Raw genomic sequence first — 19890 nt, 5'->3', positions numbered from 1 at the left:
CATGCTTTTAACAGTTCCAGATTATTTTGATACCAATCAATATAGTGAAGGTCAAGCTACCCACAAAACATATTTGAATGCTTTATTTATTGGGCTTCAAGTTTGCAAATCACACACTTGAGAAGCTTCAAAAATTTTAAAAACTCAGCAAAAAGAAGTTTTGTACACAATGAAGACAGTAACACTACATATACTGTATATACCTCTGCATTCTATAAATTGTTACCTGAGTGTAGTTGACTTAGCCAACCGTGGAAATCTAAAGGAATCAAAAATGGCAAGGCACTTCAATTTCACTTATTTTTCACGTCAGTAGAAAATGCTAAATTTGATTGGACAATTTTACCTTTTCATGTAGTTTGATAGCTGTTGACCCTCATGCTACATGGAGGTGATAAAATTGGTTGGTCTTTGGCCAATCAAAATTGGAAGTGTGTACTAGGCTTAATGTACTACAAGGCTCAAATGTCAGCTTTATCCAAGCTTCTCTTAGTGAAATATTTAACCAAATTTAAAAACATTATTTATTATTTATTTATTTATGTATTCATTTATTTATGTATCACCATGGTAAGTCTTTTAAAAGAAATTTGACAGCTTCTAGTCCCTTAAATTGAATGCTGTTTTCCATAATATTTCCATAATATTTTCCACAAAGTTAGCTGCACACATTTCTAAGCTTACATCCCCACTGTAAAACAGCTAATTTAATGTTTTACTATTATTTTTAATTATGTCCCACACAATTCCTTTGTCAAAAACTTAGCACAAACGTAAGCTGAAAGTTTTCCTCTAAAACAATTGATATTGGGTCAGAATGAGTAGCTATCAGGGCATGCATGTAATTAAAGTGCCGGGAAATTTAGGCACAGGGCAAAGCCGAAAAATGATTCACTCTCCTCCTCGGTTGCTCTGCGGATTCACTATTACCTTTTTACGGACTATGGTTTTCCTGCACATGAAGGAAAGCACAGGGTTTAAGAGCTGCAGATCCTTCTCCTTTAGAAAAAAAAAAAGTTTTATTGAAAGTTCAATACTGTATGTATACAGGGAGTGCAGAATTATTAGGCAAGTTGTATTTTTGAGGAATAATTTTATTATTGAACAACAACCATGTTCTCAATGAACCCAAATAACTCATTAATATCAAAGCTGAATATTTTTGAAAGTAGTTTTTAGTTTGTTTTTAGTTTTAGCTATTTTAGGGGGATATCTGTGTGTGCAGGTGATTATTACTGTGCATAATTATTAGGCAACTTAACAAAAAACAAATATATACACATTTCAATTATTTATTTTTACCAGTGAAACCAATATAACATCTCAACCTTCACAAATATACGTTTCTGACATTCAAAAACAAAACAAAAACAAATCAGTGACCAATATAGCCACCTTTCTTTGCAAGGACACTCAAAAGCCTGCCATCCATGGATTCTGTCAGTGTTTTGATCTTTTCACCATCAACATTGCGTGCAGCAGCAACCACAGCCTCCCAGACACTGTTCAGAGAGGTGTACTGTTTTCCCTCCTTGTAAATCTCACATTTTATGATGGACCACAGGTTCTCAATGGGGTTTAGATCAGCTGAACAAGGAGGCCATGTCATTAGTTTTTCTTCATTTATACCCTTTCTTGCCAGCCACGCTGTGGAGTACTTGGACGCGTGTGATGGAGCATTGTCCTGCATGAAAATCATGTTTTTCTTGAAGGATGCAGACTTCTTCCTGTACCACTATTTGAAGAAGGTGTCTTCCAGAAACTGGCAGTAGGACTGGGAGTTGAGCTTGACTCCATCCTCACCCCGAAAAGGCCCCACAAGCTCATCTTTGATGATACCAGCCCAAACCAGTACTCCACCTCCACCTTGCTGGCGTCTGAGTCGGACTGGAGCTCTCTGCCCTTTACCAATCCAGCCACGGGCCCATCCATCTGGCCCATCAAGACACTCTCATTTCATCAGTCCATAAAACCTTAGAAAAATCAGTCTTGAGATATTTCTTGGCCCAGTCTTGACGTTTCAGCTTGTGCGTCTTGTTCAGTGGTGGTCGTCTTTCAGCCTTTCTTACCTTGGCCATGTCTCTGAGTATTGCACACCTTGTGCTTTTGGGCACTCCAGTGATGTTGCAGCTCTGAAATATGGCCAAACTGGTGGCAAGTGGCATCTTGGCAGCAGCACGCTTGACTTTTCTCAGTTCATGGGCAATTATTTTGCGCCTTGGTTTTTCCACATGCTTCTTGCGACCCTGTTGACTATTTTGAATGAAACGCTTGATTGTTTGATGATCACGCTTCAGAAGCTTTGCAATTTTAAGAGTGCTGCATCCCTCTGCAAGATATCTCACTATTTTTGACTTTTCTGAGCCTGTCAAGTCCTTCTTTTGACCCATTTTGCCAAAGGAAAGGAAGTTGCCTAATAATTATGCACACCTGGTATAGGGTGTTGATGTCATTAGACCACACCCCTTCTCATTACAGAGATGCGCATCACCTAATATGCTTAATTGGTAGTAGGCTTTCGAGCCTATACAGCTTGGAGTAAGAAAACATGCATAAAGAGGATGATGTGGTCAAAATAATCATTTGCCTAATAATTCTCCACTCCCTGTATACAGACAAAGTAGGACATTATCATGATGAAGCATACATATAATCTCCAACATTTTTTAATTTTATAACTAAACAACCCTTTTGATGTCTTAAACCCCTTGTTGTATCCCGGGAAAATATTTATTCAGGTAATACCAGGATTGTCCTTCTTTCATCCTGGTGCGACTCTTAGTCTAATAGCAATCAGTGTGTGATGGCTGGGGTGGTAGGGATGGAGGGGCGCACTTTGGTGTCTCAGCCTTGGGTGCTGGAGGACCTTATCCTGGCTCTGCTGTTATGCGAGGCTTACTCCTGCCTCGGAATGTCATGATGCCGCAAAGCTACAAAAGAATGTTGTAAAGCTACCCCACAGCTGCCCCAGTCCTAAATTGACCCAAACAATGAGCCTTTCATTGATTTTCGAATATCCTATAGAAAATAAATTAAACATCTAGTCTTCAAGGCACCTGGGGTAGCCTCAAAGGAAATATTATATTTATTCATCATCAAGTTCCAGGGCATCCAATGTTCTGTCCATGTTTTTCCTCAGATACCACCGCATTGATTTAAATGATTCTATATAATGGCTTTCAGAGTTGATCTTGGAACAAATTTAGTGAGGAAAGGGCTCAAAATCTTAAAAATGTTTTAGGTGGACTTCAATTTAGATGCATCAAATTTGACTATATACATTAACTTGTAGAGAAGACTATTGATTACACTTTTTTGGAAGCGACAGTCAGAATATACCTACAGCGCTGTATATCTTCTTTGTCTGCAAATATTATCAAATGCTTGATTAGAGAATCTGTTTCATCTAGTGGTTCATGTGAATAATCAAAACAATGAAATAACGCTTGCCAATGCCAAGGACTTAGTAGCCTAGAGCTTGAGGACACCCTAGAGCTCATATGCCATACCTTCTCCCAGAACACCTGAATCTTGGGGCATGAACACAGTAAATGAAATAGGTCAGGTGCCAGCATCCCATATTTAGGACATGTGGTGAGGTAGATAGAGATTTCAGGAAAGGTTCCTAACAAATTCATAATAACCAATGGCAGAATCACAAAGGTCCGGCACCACACAAAGTGAATAAAGCTTAGTGGTAGTTGCCCTGTATCTATTGCTTGATGTTGCAATAAACAACCACTAAGCTTTATTCACTTTGTGTGGTGCCGGACCTTTGTGATTCTGAGATTGTTTGACCCCTAGGTACAGGGGTGAGGACCTGGCACACCTTTATTTTGGAAAATCCTCTTTCTGGGTGCTCCTGAACTGTTGCTTCTCTATAATAACCAATGGATAATCTGTTGATAGTTTCATCATTTATGCTGCATTCAGGATTTATTACAAAGCTCTCCTCTCCTCTAGACCTTGTTTCTGGGGGTGCATGGCAACTAAGGAGACACATGGGGGAGGGGGGTCAGGGCTTTACTAGAGATTCTGGGAAGATAAAGGTGTACTACTCAGGAGACTGTGAGAATGTGGCAGTACTGGGGTGACACATTGTGAACATGGCTATATTGAGGATTCTCCAAATGAAGGTTAGGGGCAAACTAGCAGGATTCTGGATTCTCAAGTATTTGCTGCTGTTACAGTGCAGTGCCTCAACTTTTAACACAGGTTTCAGTCATTGAAGGGACAGATCATCATAGAACTGGCTTGTCCTGTGGGAAAGAGAGCAAGAGCTCCTGTCCTTTGCAGAGGGCAGCGATTAGATCCCAGCTGGTCACTCCAGAGACCAAAGGGGGTGACTGAATAGTGCCAACAGACGTGTGTACAGATCTGTTCATAAAGCATTTTAGGATTAGGACCAGGCAGTCTATGATAAACGTGAACATGTGAAATGCTAAATACTAAAATCGACTTCTCTGTAGACTTCTTACTCAGACTGTACTGTGATGTAATATGACCTGTTTCTCAGCTATCAAAAAACAATTAGCTTCTAACTAACACAAAACATGTAGCTTCTTACAGGGAGTGAATCTGCCTTCTGTTTACCTATGCTAAACATAGTTGGTCCTGGTCTGGCTAGCCAATGAATTAACAATGAGCTGTTAAAAAAGGAATTCACCTCTGTGAGAAAAAAAAAATGCACTATACAGGGGGGAGACAAAACACCATTTGTGTTCCTGAGTGTGGAGCTGCTTAACTCTGTAGCTGGTTTTCTTGTTCAGTGCACACTGCTGGAGCCTGGTAACAGTTAAATGTATGTTACTCTGCAGGGGGAGGGGCATGAGGGGGGCACAGAGATCAGCAGAGGGACCCTGTGCCTTCCCTAGCCCCAGTATAGTGACCCCACTGCTGGTTAAGGGCACTGCCTCTGACATAGGAGACCAGGGTTTGAATCTTGGCTGTTACTATTCAGTAAGCCAGTACCTGTGTTCAGTAAGGAGTCATTGGGCAAGACTCCCTAACACTTCATGTGGCCTATTAGTTGCTGCAGTTCTCAAGTGCTTTGAGTCCAACAGGAGAAAAATGCTATGCAAATGCTAGCATTACTGTTATTATTGTTATTATTACATGTAGATCAAAAATGCCATGTGCTGTGCATTCGCTGCACCAAGCCATTAATAAATATGAAAATGATCATGAAGTCAAACAGTCTAGATCAAATTTCATATGGAATGAATTGTTCACCATTATTTTACTACTAAGCAAATCATACATACATTCTACTTTGTCTTGTTTTGTAGTTCACAGACCACAATGCAGACACAACTGGGGTGATGTATGATTGAAAGAAAAGCAAAGAAAAAAAACAATAAAACCCTTTTTTTTTCTCTAGCAATCATACTCTTCATCTGGTCTATCATTTGGACTGCTTCACATTTCTGTGAGAGAACTATTTATAGCTGAACCAATACAAGATGACCTAAACATGTATTGAGCCCAATATTAACTGTAATTTGCAAGATTTATGATTTATTACAGGTGTAAATGTTTCATTTGAATGAAGATCCCCCTGGTAACATTCAGCAATTAAGTTGTGTTACTGACTGCTAAATTAGACCTATACCCAAGAGTGAAACTTTGCCTAAATTAATATGGCACAAATCAGTATGAAATCACATTCTTGCTGATTCAGATGTTCACTCTTTCTTCTTGCTATGACCACTGATTCTTAATTATATGTTCATTGCACTTGTGTGATGAAATAAGCATCAAAAATGTAGGAGGATAGTACAGTATTGGTGAATTTACCAATATTCTACTACCGTTATTTGGCACAAATTAACCTCTTGTCTTTTTTTTTTTTTTTTATTGCATAGGTGCCACCAAGGGACCTTAACCACTTGAGGACCCAGCCTTTACCCCCCCCCCCTTAAGGACCAGCGCTGTTTTTTATGATCTGTGCTGGGTGGGCTCTACAGCCCCCAGCACAGATCAGGCTGCATGCAGAGCGATCAGATCGCCCCCCTTTTTTCCCCACTAGGGGGATGATGTGCAGGGGGGTCTTATCGCTCCGGCCGGCTGGCATGTTGCAGGGGGGCACCTCAAAGCCCCCCTCCATGGCGGAATTCCTCCCCTCCCTCTCCTACCTCTCCCCCCTGGTGATCTGGGCTGCACAGGATGCTATCCGTCCTGTGCAGCCTGTGACAGGCTGTCATCTGTCACATGGCGGCGATCCCCGGCCGCTGATTGGCCGGGGATCGCCGATCTGCCTTGCGGCGCTGCTGCGCAGCAGCGGTGTTCAATGTAAACAAAAGAGACAAATGTCTTACATTTAGTCTGCGAGCCGCGATCAGCGGCTTGCAGGCTATTCACGGAGACCCGCTCCGTGATCTAACAGGAAACGGCCGCTCGTGTCGAGCGGCCTTTCCTGATTAATTGGGGAGGCACCTGGCGACGCAGATGTGCGTCGCTGGTCCTCCAGCTACTACTTTGCCACCGCATGGTATGAGTGTGCGGTCGGCAATTGGTTAAGGGCTGCAAGGGGCTGGAAAAAGCCCCAGGTAAGTAAAAATCAACATCCTCCCCCCTACCCCCTCTCCAGTGGTTTCGGTGTACTTTGAGGTTTACTTTAATTCAGGTATAACATGCACTAAAGTTGAGTTATGATGCAGAACAAAGTTGACACATGCTTACTGTGCCCTAGTGATTCCTGAGTACACTCATGTTGAGGTAAAGGTGTACTTTTGGGTGATGACTGCAGGGTTAAGGGTGAAAGGGCCTGATCCAATTCACTTTTCCAAGTCTCTTTCAACTTATGAAATTAAAAAAGTAGGGATGATAAATGAGATGCAAATATTTTTTCCTAACATTCAAATATCATGTAAATTATATGCAGCTTGAATTTGAACCAATAAAAATTGACAGGTAGTTATTCTGATTGGTCCAATTTCAAGCTGAATATAATTTACATGAAATGTGAATGGTAGAAGAAATTATTTGCATCTCTTTGATCATCCCTACTAAAAAGTACCAACAAGTAGGTGAAAAAGTACTGTCAAAGTGATTCTTTTTTCTTGTTAGCTGATGGCTTAAAGCGGACCCAAACCAAACATTTTTTTAATTCAAAATATTTAGTTGCACCACTCTGACACATAGAAAGATAAATAAACGCTCCTTCAAGCCTATGAGCATTGCAGTGCACGCTTTTCACTGTTCTCTTTTCATTACTAGGGTTAATCAGGTGGCAGCTATTAGCAATTCCTCCTTTGCCGGACACCATCTACTCCACCAGTCTGCTGGATTCTGTCCCGGCAATATGAAAGGAAGGGAGGGGTTCCTCCAATAAATGTAAAATATTGTATATTTGTCATCATGCAGCTGAAAAAAGGCTCCTATTTATTATTATAATTTAGAAAATAGATTTTATTTCTGAAATCTTGCATTTTTAATTTGGGTCAACTTTAAAAGGCATTTTATTTATAATGTGAAAATATTACCTGGGAGAAAACTTAAAAGTCTAAAACTCAGAACCACTCAAATCCAGTATGGGGCCTGACATTACTTTCCTCTTAGTGCCTAAACAAATACTACATTCTTTAGAAAGATTATTGATCATACTATTTTATATTTTTTTTCAGTTTTTTGTCAAACAGTACATACTATACATATACTATACATACATACTAAAAAATCATAAACAACCAATACAGCTACCACCGTAATTTCATATTTATTTGCAAAACCCAGTAGCAAGCTGAGGAAAATAGTGTCTTCTTCTGCTGTTGTAAGTGGGAGTACAGCTTCTCTAAGCACTAGAGTAAAGTAATTGGTCTATACACTACATTATTTTAATTTTGAATCTTTTCCACACCATTTTGCCATTTTAGGTTCCAATGAATATACAGTAGATTTGTATTTATTTATTTATTTTTGCTTCTACCATATCTTGCGGATTACATCAAATCTGAAATGCTTTGTTTAACAAATACACAATGGGATCAAAGTGTGTTTTTATACTGCCATACATTTCAGTTAAAAAAATATTCTACACCAGTAAAATACTCAGTATTTGTATGTGTCACACTGAACTTTTAACAGGTATCTTTCAAGCAAGTTAGAAATTTTGCCCTCATTAGCACATTTTTGTGTTTGAACAATCTTAATGTATTTCAGCATATTCTTTCTCAAGTGATTCTTCTTCTGCACATGCTTATTTTTAAGCTTGTGATAGTCACTGGGAAAATGTCAGGGAGGTATTTTCAGATTTGCAAAAGGCCACAGCATTCAGAAGCAATCCTTGTCTTTCTGACAGGTATGGAAGCAACAGTATGCTTTAAGTAAAAGATATATATATATATATATATATATATATATATATATATATATATATATATATATATGTATATATACATATATATATATATATATATATATATATATATATATATATATATATATATATGTAAACTTTGAGATAGGGTAACGGAGGGGTGTGACCTGATTGAGCACAAACACCTACAATTCAAAAAGAGTACAAAACTTTATTAATTACTTGTCAAAAATTGTAAAAACATGCAACATAAGACAACTCCTGCCAAAGACCACCATCCACATAAACGTTAAAGCCTTATTGTTATTTACCGTTAACACACAGAACCCTCTCTGTACTTATCCCTAACCCTTTAACCCCCCTGGTGGTGCCTAACCCTAAACCCCCCCCCCCCGGTTGGTGCCTAACCCTAAGAGCCCCCTGGTGGTGCCTAACCCTAACCACTCCCCTGGTGGTGCCTAACCACCCCCCTGGTGGTGCCTAACCACCCCCCTGGTGGTGCCTAATCCTAACCACCCCCCTGGTGGTGCCTAATCCTAACCATCCCCCCTGGTGGTGCCTAACACTAACCATCCCCCCTGGTGGTGCCTAACACTAACCATCCCCCCTGGTGGTGCCTAACCCTAAGACCCCCCTGGTGGTGCCTAACACTAACCACCCCCCTGGTAGTGCCTAACCCTAAGACCCTCCTGATGGTGCCTAACCCTAAGACCCCCCAGGTGGTGCCTAACCCTAAGACCCCCCAGGTGGTGCCTAACCCTAACCTTGACAGTGTTACATTAAATCCATTCACCGTATATAACGTTACTGTGGGTAATAATGTCTGCTGTTTGACAAATGGACGGCACTATTGATAAATAACGTTAGTGTGTGCCACTATTGTTAAATAACGTTAGTGTGTGCCGTTTTTCTTCTTTTTTCCCTGTGCGCCATTATTATGCAGTACTAACGATAAATAGCAATAAGCGTATCTTTTTAACCACTTGAGGACCTAGGGCTTTCTACCCCTTAAGGACCGGCCACTTTTTTTCCATTCAGACCACTGCAGCTTTCACGGTTTATTGCTCGCTCATACAACCTACCACCTAAATGAATTTTGGCTCCTTTTCTTGTCACTAATACAGCTTTCTTTTGGGGCTATTTGATTGCTCCTGCGATTTTTACTTTTTATTATATTCATCAAAAAAGACATGAATTTTGGCAAAAAAATGATTTTTTTAACTTTCTGTGCTGACATTTTTCAAATAAAGTAAAATTTCTGTATACATGCAGCGCGAAAAATGTGGACAAACATGTTTTTGATTAAAAAAAACCCATTCAGTGTATATTTATTGGTTTGGGTAAAAGTTATAGCGTTTACAAACTATGGTGCAAAAAGTGAATTTTCCCATTTTCAAGCATCTCTGACTTTTCTGACCCCCTGTCATGTTTCATGAGGGGCTAGAATTCCAGGATAGTATAAATACCCCCCAAATGACCCCATTTTGGAAAGAAGACATCCCAAAGTATTCACTGAGAGGCATAGTGAGTTCATAGAAGATATTATTTTTTGTCACAAGTAAGCGGAAAATGACACTTTGTGAGAAAAAAAAAAAAATTTCCATTTCTTCTAACTTGCGACAAAAAAAAATGAAATCTGCCACGGACTCACCATGCCCCTCTCTGAATACCTTGAAGGGTCTACTTTCCAAAATGGGATCATTTGTGGGGTGTGTTTACTGTCCTGACATTTTGGGGGGTGCTAAATTGTAAGCACCCCTGTAAAGCCTAAAGGTGCTCATTGGACTTTGGACCCCTTAGCGCAGTTAGGCTGCAAAAAAGTGCCACACATGTGGTATTGCCATACTCAGGAGAAGTAGTATAATGTGTTTTGGGGTGTATTTTTACACATACCCATGCTGGGTGGGAGAAATATCTCTGTAAATGACAATTTGTTAATTTTTTTTACACACAATTGTCCATTTACAGAGATATTTCTCCCACTCAGCATGGGTATGTGTAAAAATACACCACAAAACACATTATACTACTTCTCCTGAGTACGGCGATACCACATGTGTGGCACTTTTTTGCACCCTAACTGCGCTAAAGGGCCCAAAGTCCAATGAGTACCTTTAAGATTTCACAGGTCATTTTGAGAAATTTCGTTTCAAGACTACTCCTCACGGTTTAGGGCCCCTAAAATGCCAGGGCAGTATAGGAACCCCACAAATGACCCCATTTTAGAAAGAAGACACCCCAAGGTATTCCGTTAGTAGTATGGCGAGTTCATAGAAGATTTTATTATTTGTCACAAGTTAGCGGAAAATGACACTTTGTGAAAAAACACAATTAAAATCAATTTCCGCTAACTTTTGACAAAAAATAAAAACTTCTATGAACTCACCATACTCCTAACGGAATACCTTGGGGTGTCTTCTTTCTAAAATGGGGTCATTTGTGGGGTTCCTATACTGCCCTGGCATTTTAGGGGCCCTAAACCGTGAGGAGTAGTCTTGAAACGAAATTTCTCAAAATGACCTGTGAAATCCTAAAGGTACTCATTGGACTTTGGGCCCTTTAGCGCAGTTAGGGTGCAAAAAAGTGCCACACATGTGGTATCGCCATACTCGGGAGAAGCAGTACAATGTGTTTTGAGGTGTATTTTTACACATACCCATGCTGGGTGGGAGAAATACCTCTGTAAATGGACAATTGTGTGTAAAAAAATCAAAAGATTGTCATTTACAGAGGTATTTCTCCCACCCAGCATGGGTATGTGTAAAAATACACCTCAAAACACATTGTACTACTTCTCCCGAGTACGGCGATACCACATGTGTGGCACTTTTTTGCACCCTAACTGCACTAAGGGGCATAAAGTCCAATGAGTACCTTTAGGATTTCACAGGTCATTTTTGTTTCAAGACTACTCCTCACGGTTTAGGGCCCCTAAAATGCCAGGGCAGTATAGGAACCCCACTAATGACCCCATTTTAGAAAGAAGACACCCCAAGGTATTCCGTTAGGAGTATGGTGAGTTCATAGAAGTTTTTATTTTTTTGTCACAAGTTAGCGGAAATTGATTTTAATAGTTTTTTTTCACAAAGTGTCATTTTCCGCTAACTTGTGACAAAAAATAAAATCTTCTATGAACTCACCATACTCCGTACGGAATACCTTTGGGTGTCTTCTTTCTAGAATGGGGTCATTTGTGGGGTTCCTATACTGCCCTGGCATTTTAGGGGCCCTAAACCGTGAGGAGTAGTCTTGAAACCAAATGTCGCAAAATGACCTGTGAAATCCTAAAGGTACTCATTGGACTTTGGGCCCCTTAGCGTACTTAGGGTGTAAAAAAGTGCCACACATGTGGTACCGCTGTACTCAGGAGAAGTAGTATAATGCGTTTTGGGGTGTATTTTTACACATACCCATGCTAAGTGGGAGAAATATCTCTGTAAATGACAATTGTTTGATTTTTTTACACACAATTGTCCATTTACATAGAAATTTCTCCCACCCAGCATGGGTATGTGTAAAAATACACCCCAAAACACATTATACTACTTTTCCTGAGTACGGCGGTACCACATGTGTGACACTTTTTTGCAGCCTAGGTGCGCTAAGGGGCCCAACGTCCTATTCACAGGTCATTTTGAAGCATTTGTTTTCTAGACTACTCCTCGCGGTTTAGGGCCCCTAAAATGCCAGGGCAGTATAGGAACCCCACAAGTGACCCCATTTTAGAAAGAAGACACCCCAAGGTATTCCGTTAGGTGTATGGCAAGTTCATAGAAGATTTTATTTTTTGTCACAAGTTAGTGAAAAATGACACTTTGTGAAAAAAAACCAATAAAAATTATTTTCCGCTAACTTTTGACAAAAAATAAAATCTTCTATGAACTCGTCATACACCTAACATAATACCTTGGGGTGTCTTTTTTTTCTAAAATGGGGTCACTTGTGGGGTTCCTATACCGCCCTGGCATTTTACAGGCCCAAAACCGTGAGTAGTCTGGAAACCAAATGTCTCAAAATGACTGTTCAGGGGTATAAGCATCTGCAAATTTTGATGACAGGTGGTCTATGAGGGGGTGAATTTTGTGAAACCGGTCATAAGCAGGGTGGCCTTTTAGATGACAGGTTGTATTGGGCCTGATCTGATGGATAGGAGTGCTAGGGGGGTGACAGGAGGTGATTGATGGGTGTCTCAGGGGGTGGTTAGAGGGGAAAATAGATGCAATCAATGCACTGGGGAGGTGATCGGAAGGGGGTCTGAGGGTTTGGCCGAGTGATCAGGAGCCCACACGGGGCAAATTGGGGCCTGATCTGATGGGTAGGTGTGCTAGGGGGTGACAGGAGGTGATTGATGGGTGTCTCAAGGTGTGATTAGAGGGGAGAATAGATGCAAGCAATGCACTGGCGAGGTGATCAGGGCTGGGGTCTGAGGGCATTCTGAGGGTGTGGGCGGGTGATTGAGTGCCCTAGGGGCAGATAGGGGTCTAATCTGATAGGTAGCAGTGACAGGGGGTGATTGATGGGTAATTAGTGGGTGTTTAGGGTAGAGAATAGATGGAAACACTGCGCTTGGGTGGTGATCTGTTGTCGGATCTGCGGGCGATCTATTGGTGTGGGTGGGTGATCAGTTTGCCCACAAGGGGCAGGTTAGGGGCTGATTGATGGGTGTCAGTGACAGCGGGTGATTGATGGGTGTCAGTGACAGGGGGTGATTGATTGGTGATTGATAGGTGATTGACAGGTAATCAGTGGGTTATTACAGGGGAGAACAGATGTAAATATTGCACTGGCGAATTGATAAGGGGGGGTCTGAGGGCAATCTGAGATTGTAGGCGGGCGATTGGGTGCCCGCAAGGGGCAGATTAGGGTCTGATCTGATGGGTAACAGTGACAGGTGGTGATAGGGGGTGATTGATGGGTGATTGATGGGTAATTAGTGGGTGTTTAGAGGAGAGAATACATGGAAACACTGCGCTTGGGTGGTGATCTGATGTCGGATCTGCGGGCGATCTATTGGTGTGGGTGGGTGATCAGTTTGCCCGCAAGGGGCAGGTTAGGGGCTGATTGTTGGGTGGCAGTGACAGGGGGTGATTGATGGGTGATAGGTGATTGGCAGGTGATTGACAGGTGATCAGTGGGTTATTACAGGGAAGGACAGATGTAATTAATGCACTGGCGAATTGATAAGGGGGGGGGGTCAGAGGGCAATCTGAGCGTGTGGGCGGGTGATTGGGTGCCCGCAAGGGGCAGATTAGGGTCTGATCTGATAGGTAAAAGTGACAGGTGGTGATAGGGGGTGATTGATGGGTGATTGATGGGTAATTAGTGGGTGTTTAGAGAAGATAACAGATGTAAACGATACATTTGGGAGGTAATCTGACGGCGGGTTTGCGGGCGATCTAATGGTGTGGGTGGGTGATCAGATTGCCCGCAAGGGGCAGGTTAGGGGCTGATTGATGGGTGGCAGTGACAGGGGGTGATTGATGGGTGATAGGTGATTGGCAGGTGATTGACAGGTGATCAGTGGGTTATTACAGGGAAGAACAGATGTAATTAATGCACTGGCGAATTGATAAGGGGGGGTCTGAGGGCAATCTGAGCGTGTAGGCAGGTGATTGGGTGCCCGCAAGGGGCAGATTAGGGTCTGATCTGATAGGTAACAGTGACAGGTGGTGATAGGGGGTGATTGATGGGTGATTGATGGGTAATTAGTGGGTGTTTAGAGGAGAGAATAGATGTAAACAATGGATTTGGGAGGTGATCTGATGTCGGATCTGTGGGCGATCTATTGGTGTGGGGGGATGATCAGATTGCCCGCAAGGGGCAGGTTAGGGGCTGATTGATGGGTGGCAGTGACAGGGGGTGATTGACGGGTGATTGACGGGTGATTGACGGGTGATTGACAGGTGATTGACAGGTGATTGACAGGTGATCAGGGGGATAGATGCATACAGTAAACAGGGGGGGGTGGTCTGGGGGGGGGTCTGGGGAGAATCTGAGGGGTGGGGGGTGATCAGGAGGGGGCAGGGAGCAGGGGGGGGGGATACAAAAAAAATAGCGTTGACAGATAGTGACAGGGAGTGATTGATGGGTGATTAAGGGGGTGATTGGGTGCAAACAGGGGTCTGGGGGGTGGGCAGGGGGGGGTCTGATGGGTACTGTGGGCGATCAGGGGGCAGGGGGGGGCAGATCAGTGTGTTTGGGTGCAGACTAGGGTGGCTGCAGCCTGCCCTGGTGGTCCCTCGGACACTGGGACCACCAGGGCAGGAGGCAGCCTGTATAATACACTTTGTAAACATTACAAAGTGTATTATACACTTTGTATGCGGCGATCGCGGGGTTAACATCCCGCCGGCGCTTCCGTATAGCCGGCGGGATGTTGCGGCGAGCGAGCGGTGACAGGCGCCGGCGGAGGATCGCGTCACGGATGACGCGATCGCTCCGCCCATGCCCTTAAATGGACCGCCGCCTCTGTGGGTGAGGCCGTCCTGCAGGGCTCCACTTCCCCGCCGCCCCTGTGTAGTGGGCGGTCGGGAAGTGGTTAATGCGGCGCCATTTTTATGCATAGGCGCTGTGCGCCATTATTCACTGATCCCCACCCCACCATATATGCTGAAGGCAGGAAATGTTTCTCATTGTGTTGTTTGGTGGTGGTGAGAAAGTGATCGGTAGATGTGCTTTGTGGAGGGAGAGGTGGCTAAAAGAGACAATATTGTGTGTGGATATTGTTTTGTACAGCTATATTTATAAACATATAAAAAGGTTGGTAATGGTAGCACGGTGTCATAGTGGTTAACACTCTTGTCTTGCAGCACTAGATTCCCAGTTCAAATCCCAGCCAGGACAACATCGGCAAGGATTTTGTATGTTCTCCCCTTGTCTGTGTGGGGTTTCCTTTGGGAACTCTGGTTTCCTCCCACATCCCAAAAACATACAGATAAATTAATTGGATCCCCCCTACATTGGCCCTAGACTATGATACATGTACTACATGATACATATATAGTCATATGATTATGGTAGGGATTGGACTGTGAGCCCCTCTAAGGGACAGTTAAGTGACAAGACAATGTACAGTGCTGTGGAAGATGTCTGTGCTATATAAATACTAAATAATAATAATTTAAAAGCCTTGAGACAAAATCCCAAGTGATCAAAGTTGCACTATTCCTTTCTCTTCAGAACTCCTCTGCCACACACACAAATGAACACACACTAAATCCTGTATATCTATCTCACAACTCAGCCATGATCTCAGGAACAGTGATGCTCGGATACCCCTTTTTATTATTCGAGTTTGGTCGAATTCAAATAGTAAATTATTCGAATTCGGTCGAATATTCGAGTCGAATATTTTTTACTATTTGATTCGACCTCGGACTTCGAGCTCACTATTCGAGTCGGTATTCGAGCTCATTATTCGAGCTGACTATTCGAATTGGCCTTAAATAGCTTCCAACACTTGTTTTGAGGGTGAATGATGCAAGAAACATCTTTTTTTCCAAGTAACAACAGCAAGTGATTATGTGGGGATGTTCCTTTAAAAAAAAAAAAAGGTGGAAAGAGAAGAGAAGTTGTGTCCAAAATTCTGTTCAGTAGTGTATATACTACTTCTTCTTCTTCTTCTTCTTCTTCTTCTTCTTCTTCTTCTTCTTCTTCTTTATCTTCTATATCTTCTTCTTCTTCTTTTATATCTTCTTCTTCTTCTTCTTCTTTATTATCTTCTTCTTCTTCTTCTATATCTTCTTCTTCTGTATCTTCTTCTTCTTCTTCTATATCTTCTTCTTCTATATCTTCATCTTCTTCTTCTTCTTCTTCTTCTTCTTCTTCTTCTTCTTCTTCTTCTTCTTCTTCTTCTTCATCTTCTTCATCTTCTTCTTCTTCTTCATCTTCTTCTTCTTCTTCTTCTTCTTCTTCTTCTTTATCTTCTATATCTTCTTCTTCTTCTTCTTCTTCTTCTTCTTCTTCTTCTTCTTCTTCTTCTTCTTCTTCTTCTTCTTCTTCTTCTTCTTCTTCATCTTCTTCTTCTTCTTCATCTTCTTCTTCTTCATCTTCTTCTTCTTCTTCTTCATCTTCTTCTTCTTCATCTTCTTCTTCTTCTTCTTCTTCTTCTTCATCATCTTCTTCTTCTTCATCTTCTTCATCTTCATCTTCTTCATCATCTTCTTCTTCATCATCTTCTTCTTCGTCTTCATCTTCTTCATCTTCCTCATCTTCTTCATCTTCTTCATCTTCATCTTCTTCATCTTCTTTTTCATCTTCTTTTTCTTCATCTTCTTCTTCTTCATCTTCTTCTTCTATATCTTCTTTTTCTATATCTTCTTTTTCTATATCCTCTTCTTATTATTATTATTTTTCTATTTCGTCTTCTTCTTTTTTTATATCTTCTTTTTCTTCTCCTTCTTCTTCTTCTTTTTCTATATCTTCTTCTTATTCTATATCGTCTTCTTCTTCTTCACTTATTTCTCTTTTATATAATTTTTTTTTAAAGAAATGCAGCTATTTTTGAGCGTAATAAATAGCTGGTGGCGCACGCATGTTGGAAGCGCCATTGTATGTGCTCCCTGGCAGTGGAAACACACAGACAGCAGGAGGTAAATTCAGCAGTAGCAGCAGGAGGAGGAGGATGATTGTGTGGCAGCAGGCAGTCAATGAGGCAGGCAGCGAGACATAATAGGCTGTGTGGTACCTAGCGGTGGTACCAGGCCGTAAATACACAGCATGAGGTTCCAGACAGCGGTCGTGAAGCCCACATCATGTCCAATACACAACTGGGACAACACAGTTTTCAACCCGGACACCTCTAAAAATAATATCACAAAGTATTAATAAAAAGTATATATATTTTTTTTGTTTTTTTAAAGAAATGCAGCTATTTTTGAGCGTAACAAATAGCTGGTGGCGCATGGTGGAAGCGCCATTGTATGTGCTCCCTGGCAGTGGAAACACACAGACAGCAGGAGGTAAATTCAGCAGCAGGAGGAGGGGGATGAGTGTGTGGCAGCAGGCAGTCAATGAGGCAGGCAGCGTGACATAATAGCCCTGGTACCTAGCGGTGATACCAGGGCTGTAAATAAACACAACAGGAGGTCCCAGACAGCGGTCGTGCAGCCCACATCGTGTCCAATACACAACTGGGACAACACAGTTTTCAACCCGGGCACCTCAAAAAAATTACACAGATATAGCTATTGTTTGACGTAATAGCTGGTGGCAGAGTGGCAGCAGAAGGTAAAATCTGTGTACCCTGGCAGTGGGAAACACAGACAGACAGGCAGCAGCAGGAGGAATGGAGGAGTAGTGTGAGTGTGGCAGCAGGTAGGTAGGCAGCGTGACATAATAGCCCTGGCACCTAGCGTTGATACCAGGGCTGTAAATAAACACAACAGGAGGTCCCAGACAGCGGTCGTGCAGCCCACATCGTGTCCAATACTCAACTGGGACAACACAGTTTTCAACCCGGGCACCTCAGAAAAATTAAACCTTTTTTTTTTTTTTTTTTTTTAATGGTTTACTTTTTTTTTTTTTTTACAGCAAATTACACAGGTATAGCTATTGTATGACGTAATAGCTGGTGGCAGCAGAAGGTAAAATCTGTGTACCCTTGGCAGTGGGAAACACAGACAGGCAGCAGCAGCAGCAGCAGCAGGAGGAATGGAGGAGTAGTGTGAGTGTGGCAGCAGGTAGGTAGGCAGCGTGACATAATAGCCCTGGTACCTAGCGTTGATACCAGGGCTTTAAATAAATACAACAGGAGGTCCCAGACAGCGGTCGTGCAGCCCACATCGTGTCCGATACACAACTGGAACAACACAGTTTTCAACCCGGGCACCTCAAAAAAATAAAAAAAAATTTTTTTTAATGGTTTACTTTTTTTTTTTTTTTTTTTACAGCAAATTACACAGATATAGCTATTGTTTGACGTAATAGCTGGTGGCAGAGTGGCAGCAGAAGGTAAAATCTGTGTACCCTGGCAGTGGGAAACACAGACAGACAGGCAGCAGCAGGAGGAATGGAGGAGTAGTGTGAGTGTGGCAGCAGGTAGGTAGGCAGCGTGACATAATAGCCCTGGCACCTAGCGTTGATACCAGGGCTGTAAATAAACACAACAGGAGGTCCCAGACAGCGGTCGTGCAGCCCACATCGTGTCCAATACTCAACTGGGACAACACAGTTTTCAACCCGGGCACCTCAGAAAAATTAAACCTTTTTTTTTTTTTTTTTTTTTAATGGTTTACTTTTTTTTTTTTTACAGCAAATTACACAGGTATAGCTATTGCTTGACGTAATAGCTGGTGGCAGCAGAAGGTAAAATCTGTGTACCCTTGGCAGTGGGAAACACAGACAGGCAGCAGCAGCAGCAGCAGCAGGAGGAATGGAGGAGTAGTGTGAGTGTGGCAGCAGGTAGGTAGGCAGCGTGACATAATAGCCCTGGTACCTAGCGTTGATACCAGGGCTTTAAATAAATACAACAGGAGGTCCCAGACAGCGGTCGTGCAGCCCACATCGTGTCCGATACACAACTGGAACAACACAGTTTTCAACCCGGGCACCTCAAAAAAATTAAAAAAAAATTTTTTTAATGGTTTACTTTTTTTTTTTTTTTTTTTTACAGCAAATTACACAGATATAGCTATTGTTTGACGTAATAGCTGGTGGCAGAGTGGCAGCAGAAGGTAAAATCTGTGTACCCTGGCAGTGGGAAACACAGACAGACAGGCAGCAGCAGGAGGAATGGAGGAGTAGTGTGAGTGTGGCAGCAGGTAGGTAGGCAACGTGACATAATAGCCTTGGTACCTAGCGTTGATACCAGGGCTGTAAATAAACACAACAGGAGGTCCCAGACAGCGGTCGTGCAGCCAACATCGTGTCCAATACACAACTGGGACAACACAGTTTTAAACACGGGCACCTCAGAAAAATTAAAAATTGGGGTTTTTTTTTAATGGTTTACTTTTTTTTTTTACAGCAAATTACACAGATATAGCTATTGTTTGACGTAATAGCTGGTGGCAGAGTGGCAGCAGAAGGTAAATCTGTGTACCCTGGCAGTGGGAAACACAGACCGACAGACAGCAGAAGGGCAGTACACAGCAGCCCACTGTAGATGTAAAATGTGTGGCTGCAGGCGACGTAATAGTCAAAGTGAACCAGGCTGGCTTAGTGAGCAGGAGCCAGGAGGTGGTAAAGGGTGGTAAGGCACATTAACGATAGTTCTTCCGGCAGCCAGTTCATGTCCCCCTCTCGCCGACAACAGGGGCCAGGAACTCGCCTTCCACCCACGCCTGGTTCATCTTGAGAAACGTCAGTCTGTCCACAGACTTGTGAGACAGACGTGAGCGTTTCTCGGTGACCACGCCACCAGCTGCACTGAAGCAGTGCTCGGACAGCACACTGGAAGGGGGGCAGGACAGCACTTCCAGGGCGTACTGCGCCAGCTCGCTCCAGATCTCCAGGTGCTTGACCTAATACTCCATGGGATCAACAGGGGCATCGCTGTCAAGCCCGCTGTAGGACCCCATGTAGTCAGCCACCATGCGGGTCAGGCGCTGGCTGTGACCGGAGGAGGATGCTGC

Source organism: Hyperolius riggenbachi, chromosome 5, assembly GCF_040937935.1.
Source record: "Hyperolius riggenbachi isolate aHypRig1 chromosome 5, aHypRig1.pri, whole genome shotgun sequence".
NCBI lineage: Eukaryota > Metazoa > Chordata > Amphibia > Anura > Hyperoliidae > Hyperolius > Hyperolius riggenbachi.
The sequence above is the reverse complement of the archived record's forward strand: the minus strand, read 5'-3'. Positions refer to the sequence as shown.